Below are 7255 nucleotides of genomic sequence, written 5' to 3' on the forward strand. Positions count from 1 at the left end.
CCTTCTGGCAGCCCTTTCTTAGCCTCTATGAAATTGCCTTTGTTTCATCCTCAACTCACAAATGATTCAAGATAATGATGAATCTGCATACAGACTGGAGGTTGAACAACTAGCCTTATGGTGGGGCCACGAGGCTGCAACTGAACACACTTAAAATTGTAGAAATGGTGATAGACTTTAGGAGAAATCCTCCCATACTACCACCTCTTACAATACTAGACAACGCAATACCAACAGTAGAGTCCTTCAAATTTCTAGGTTCTATCATATCTCAATACCTAAAATGGATACCTAACATCAAAAACGTCATCAAAAAAGCACCAGAAAGAATATTCTTTCTGCGCCAACTCAGAAAGCTCAAACTGCCCAAGGAGCTACTGATACAGTTCTACAGAGGAATTATTGAGTCTGTCACCTGCACCTCTATAACTGTCTGGTTGGTTCTGCAACCCAACAAGACAGACACAGACTTCAGAGGATAATTAGAACTGCAGAAAAAACAATTACTACTAGCCTGCTTTCCATTGAGGACCTGCATACTGCACAAGTCAAAAAGAGGGCTGTGAAAATATTTACAGACCCCTCACATCCTGGACATAAATTGTTTCAACTCCTACCCTCAAAACGACGAACATTGCACATCAGAATAACTAGACACAGGAACAGTTTTTCCCCAAACACCTTCAACTGCTAAACAAATAATTCCATCAACACTGTCAAGCTATTTACTAAGTCGCTAAGCATTACTATTAATCTTCTCATCGTTCCTATCACCCATCTCATCCCACTTTTGACTGTATCACTGTAACTTTGTTGCTTGTATCCTTACGATTTATATTTCCTAGTATGAATTGATTGCTTATTTGTACTCTATGACTATCATTAAGTGTTGTACCTTACGATTCATGATTAATGTATCTTTTCTTTTATGTACACTGAGAGCATATGCACCAAAGACAAATTTCTTGTGGGTCCAATCACACTTGGCCAATAAAGAATTATGTTCTGTTCTGTACTATGAGATAGCTTCTTCCTTCATCTATCCTTACCACTTTCTATAGAGGGACAGTCGACAGCATCCTGTAATATTGCATTACCGTCTGGTTCGGAAGCATTGCAGGTAATCCCTGGGTTATGAGCATTCCCTTAGTGAACATTCAAAGTTATGCAATAAGCCCCCCCCCCGGCATTTACGAACAAGTCCTGAAATTATGAATATTGCAGTACCACAGCAGTTGTTCGCTCTTATGAACAACCGCAGAGGCTCTGCACCAATCACCCCACCTATTCCCCCCACCCCACCTGGGTCTTCACAGGTACTTCGCCTGTGGAGACTCACTTACCTTGCGAAGATCTCCTCTATCATAGTTTATTTGCCTGCTTCATTGCTTCAGGCTTTTGGTGCATTCAAAGAAAACAGAGGCCTAATGTACGACAAGATCTTGTGCTACTGATCTCATGTGATCTCGCACTTTAGGCCTCTATTCTCTGCGAATTGAGGCCTGGACATTTGGAAATGGAGGGAAGACTTTGTCTTACAGAGTACAAGAGGTTTCCCTTCTGTCATAGACTCAGGATAGCTTTGCACAGCAAATATTAAGCTTCACCAGAGTTCTTCACTTTAAACAAAATTTAAAAGTATTGTTCACATCCTTCTATGTAGAAAAATGGGGAAAAGTGTTAGCAAAGTCACAATTTCACAATGGCTGTCTACAACATTAAAAAAACGTCGTGTGTCATATTTGTAATGCACTTTCCATACTTGCCCCTATGTAGAATTTTTTAAGTCTTCAACAGCCCATAGAATGCATATCTTTCAAGATATTTTGCACTGATGATTCACTGGTTCTCAAATCTCTCTTACTTTGAACAGTTCTGAGTCTTTTCTGTTGAGGAAAAAATGGGAGTGCCTATTGTATAAATGCTCTAAATTCTACAGAGTAGATTCATTTCAACTGTAATTTTGGTGCAAATAATTTTATTAAGATTTCTGCCTTGTAACATATGCCTACGTGTGGTGTGGTGTGGTGTGACTAGCCATGACATCCTGAAGATTTCCTTCTGCTATTTTTTCCATTTCCCTTTGTTACTATTGGTTGTTATAGTAGTAGCATAGTAACATTGCATTCAAAAGTGAAGTATCTTTTTTATTGTGCATTTGTTCTGTATTAGTGAAGAATTAAGAAGCAATCTTTCTTTTGCATTTCAGGTTTAGAGGGAGAATGGCTCTTCTTGTTCAGACAAGACATTTACATATTTTGTCTGCAGGAATATGGCTTTGTTTGTTTGTTTGTTTTGTTTTTATTGGATTTATATGCCGCCCTTCTCCCAAAGGACTCAGGGCAGCGTACATTAAAAAACACACACCCCAAAAGTTAAAAAGAAATTAAATACATATCCAAAAAAAAAAAAAAAAGAATTTATAAGACAATACATTTAAAAATGAGTTAAAATTAACAGGCCAGGCTGGCTTGCTGGAAAAGCCAACTTTTTAGGGCGCGTCGGAAGGACTGGAGGTCAGGGATTATGTGAAGCTCCGGGGGCAGCTCATTCCAGAGGGAAGTCGCTCCCACAGAGAAGGCTCTCCCCCTGGGGGTCATCAGCCGACACTGTCTCGCCGACGGCACTCTGAGGAGGTCAACTCTATGGGATCATACTGGACGGTGGGAGGCTACTGGTGGCAGTAGGTGGTCTCACAGGTACCCTGGGCCTAAGCCATGGAGTGCTTTAAAGGTCATAATACCTTGAATCGCACCCGGAAAACAACTGGCAACCAGTGCAGGCCGCCTAAAAGGGGTGTAACATGGGAGCACCTAGGTACCCCCATGACAACCCGCGCGGCCGCATTCTGGACCAGCTGAAGCCTCCGGGTGCTCTTCAAGGGCAACCCCATGTAGAGAGCGTTGCAGTAGTCCAGGCGAGAAAGGACGAGGGCATGAGTGATTGGCTGTGCAAGTATCACAAAATTCTCTGGAACTAAAACAAAAAACACAGACAATAAAGTACTACCTTTGTTAGCCCATGTAGATATTTCCAGATCTATCAGCATGCCTCAGACAAAGTCATATGAAAAAACTGCAGGCACATTATCATTTTTTTCCTTTTTGACTGGGTAAGCCAGCTAGACATCACAAGGCCATGCTGTGATCTAGAAGCTATTTGTTGATGTATAATTTGTGAATGTTAAAATATTTGCTAATAAGAAGATTGTGTCCTTGGAAATTCTTTACTCAACAAGTAACAGTTTATATCAAAAATTCCTGAGCTTAGATTCAATTGTTTTATTATTAGGACAACACAATTCTTCTACTGGCTTCACAGTATAACGAGATCACTTGGGGAAAAAAGATGATAAAGAATATTGGATAATTCCAATATAACTGCTTTTCAAAAAATAAATGCTTAGATAAGACTCAGTTAATTTGAAATTCTATCAATTGGGAAAAGTAAGTATGTACTTTTACAATCAGCAGTAAAAACTCTCTGTTCAAACTTAGGCTAAAATAAAAGCTTAAGACTACACAGATAAGCCATTTATTGTAAGACAGAACAAAGAATGGCAAGTAACAGTAAATTCAGTCAATAATGGGGAAAATAAGCTTCTTGAAGTACCAAATATGCATTATATGAATTCTTGCAAAAAGCAGCTCATTTAAAAAAAAAACACAAGGTAAACATGAATTTTTAAAAATCCCACTGGGCTAGAAGAGACATAAAATTCTATTTTTTAAAAGTGCTGAGATTTATTCAAATTTACATTTGCACGTTTTATTCTATTGCACTTATTCATTCTTTCCTATGATTTATTTGTTTGTTTAATTTCTGGAGTTCATGAAGATACATTCGTTCACAAAAAAAGAATACCTGCATGTGAAAAAATGTAGTTTTGAAATAGTGTCACATGAAGTAGGAAAAACAAGCTTTCACCAAGTACACCAAGAAGAAAGGGAGTGTATTCCTGAAATGTTAATCTGTACTGTATACTCAGGGCCTTCTTGATGCGAAGTAACATTCAAAAATATTCATGCCAGCTGCATGCAAAATGATACAATGAATAACCTCAGATTTACCATAAGTAAAATTGTTTCTGTACCTAGGCACCATTCAATTTGTTTGAAGACCATCTTACCCTTTTTCTTTCCTGGGACATAGACCAATTATTCATTTGCTTCCTCCCTAACTCACTACTGAAAAACATCTAAATTTTCTTCAATTTTCAGAAATAAATATTGAAGAGATAATTATTCATACTTAAAAGTTGATGTGGTCTTTAGAGATTTATCTTTCAAAAAGGTATAATCTACCCAAACAACTGAGATAACATGAAGCACTATATAGTGATATATAATGAATTGACAACTATTCCAATTTCTTTCATATGTTGGTGAACAATTCCCTTCCTCTTATTCATCATCAAAAGAAAATAATTACAGTACAGTGTTTCCTTTTCCGATACTTTGCTGAAATAAGATGAGAAAAACATTTTTTCTTAAGCAATTATGGAATTTCCCAAATGAAGAACAAAACAAGCATTAAAGTACTCTTTTATTTTAAATAAATTAAACATTGTTTAGCCTCAGACATGTAGCTCTCTATTCATTAAAATATCATCTTTGGCTGCATGAAACAGTGATTTTATCTTGATCAGCTTTTCATGTTCTACTATGAGCTTCTTTACGTAGGTCTTTTTAGATGTGTACTTTAAATTATTGTTAAGCATACAACAGATAAAACACAATAAGCTATGATTGGATGTCCCCGTGGCTTATTATTAAGTAATAAAGCTACACCTTACTGTATCCTATGAATGTACTTAATTATACAAAAGATTATCAGAATTATGGATACTAGAATATGCAAGATCTTGCTTTCATAAAGACTTTTCTTATAGCCTTCAGGTCTCTTCCAGATTATGACTATGTAAACCAAAGCCCTAAATTCTGAGACATATTTTTGAAGTACATAAGCAAGTCCAGCATTCAAAAACAAATTTATAGGAAGAAATTATTACAGCAGAAGAGAGCTGCTTTTTGAAGAAATCAGCTGAAAACTTCAATAAATAGTACAACACATAAAACACTGAATCTTTGATGATACTTTAAAACAATTCAAGTTCGTTTGTTTTTCTTGTAATGAGATGAAACACTTCTTAACTTCCCCACACACCCACAGCATGTCAGCAGTTAGGTTCTGCAAAAGCACCATTAAATATGGAAGAGTTAGCACCATATATTTTCAGGATCTAACTGGCAACATACATTGCTGACAATCTGAAACATGGAAATCTGTGTGGTACAGTCATTATAAACAAAACATGATGATTTATGATTATCCATACAGTACAATGCAGTCACTGATCAATGAACCTTTGAATACAGTACAAGTCACATCTGAACACCGTTAATACTAGAGCATGCTGTAGATGTTAGAAGCATCTTGAGAGTACCACAAGGACTTCATTGTTTGGCTGATTTTCATTCCTCTTTGAAATTCAGGGTCTGATATTTACATGGTCTTGATAGGAACATTCCAATCACTGTATGGCTGGTTGAAAGCAATGCCAAATAGTCAACCAGCTCTAAAATATATATTTAAAGAAGAAAACAATAGCTAGGGAATACAGAATGTCAGATACCCAAGATTAGGCTTTGTTCTTAAATTTTTCCCTTTTCCCTGTGAAACTGAAGAAATGTTGTGGTAGAATTTAAGAGATGTCTGAACAGTACAGTAATCAGTCTGGTAGCAATCAACAGAATAGTTTAATATTTAGGGACTGGCAGCTTTTACATGAGTGAATATAAATTTGACATTATCAGTCTACATACTATCAAAAGGGAGATGGAAATTACCCTATTTTTTCTGCTACAGCAACATTTTAAACGGATGAACATCTATGCATTTAGGATTTAAAAGCAAAAACAAAAACCATGATTTTGGGACTCATTTTTGTTCTCACTGCAAAAGCATTCCCAATTATGCAGAGAAAATTATCCTACTGTTGAAAGGGGGAGCATAGGAGACCCAAAAATTCTCCCATAATTGTTTGTGTCTTCTTAATATACATTCTGGATGTTCATTGCTTGACTCTCCAGAACATAGTGGAACATAGTAATTGACCTTCCCCTTTCATCACCAGTATCTTCAAAGAAGAAACACTTAAATTCATTGAAGAAGCTTGCCTCCAACCCATATTTTCTCCTTTGGTGATTTACTGCTGGTATCATAATTCTAATCTTCTGGTTTCTTCCATCACGTATTAGGACCACGCAACCCTTTTCAATTTTCCTATTTCTCTTCATCTTAGGAAGCACACTAGTTCTACTTTCTTTATTCTTGTACTTGTCATTGAACTGAAATGGGAAGTTATGTCCTTTTTCATTTGATATTTTTTCAAGCTTTACTTGTATTCATACAATGTAAATACCTCATTGCCACTACTTACAACCCTTCTTGTGTTTTGCCTTTAACATGATACTCATTGAACAATAACTTTGCAGAAGATCGGCAGCAAGACTGGATTATTTTTCCCCACTTCTACTTTCCCATTGTTTTTCCCTACCTTCTTCTGAAGATGGTCTAGTAATATCCTCATATTTTCTGACTAGTGTTTTATTTTCCTGATTCCCAGCTAAAAAAACCTAATTTGTCTTCAAGTTTCATCTTAAACTTATAATTATAATAAATTACTGCTCTTAGACAATTTCCTAGATTTTCTTAACAACTTTTTAACTCAGGCTAATTACAAATCAACCCAAGCAATAATCAGTGTATCTGAAAATCAGTAAAGTACTTTCATTTTCAGTGGAAGCAATTTGTACTGTATATTATTGCAGTGATTTACTGGGATCTCATTCAGAGAAAATATGTAATATAGCTATTTTGGGACCAAGGAAGGCAGAATCTCCATGCAAGAACTTAGTAAAACTCCTTGCAATCTGTAAATACCAATCCCTCTAAGATCATACTAAATGCATGGATGTGTGAGTATACTTAAAACTATTTTTATTGCAATATAACCCAAATTGATACAGTTGAATGTAAATTTGTTGTGTATCCTATTTACTTGTATCTTGTTTCATGGGAAATACATTCATCTTCTAGTCAGTAGTATCTTCAAAATATTTATTTGCACGTGCCTGCTCTTTCATTTTTATAACTGTCAGCACTGAAAATATCTTGAAACCAGTTCTTTCTTGAGAAAACAGAGATAGCAAAGTGTAGAATTTACTTGTTGACTTCATTGTTGCTATTACTA

The sequence above is a fragment of the Natrix helvetica genome, assembly GCF_964273705.1.
Source record: "Natrix helvetica genome assembly, chromosome: 2".
Taxonomy (NCBI): Eukaryota; Metazoa; Chordata; class Lepidosauria; order Squamata; family Natricidae; genus Natrix; species Natrix helvetica.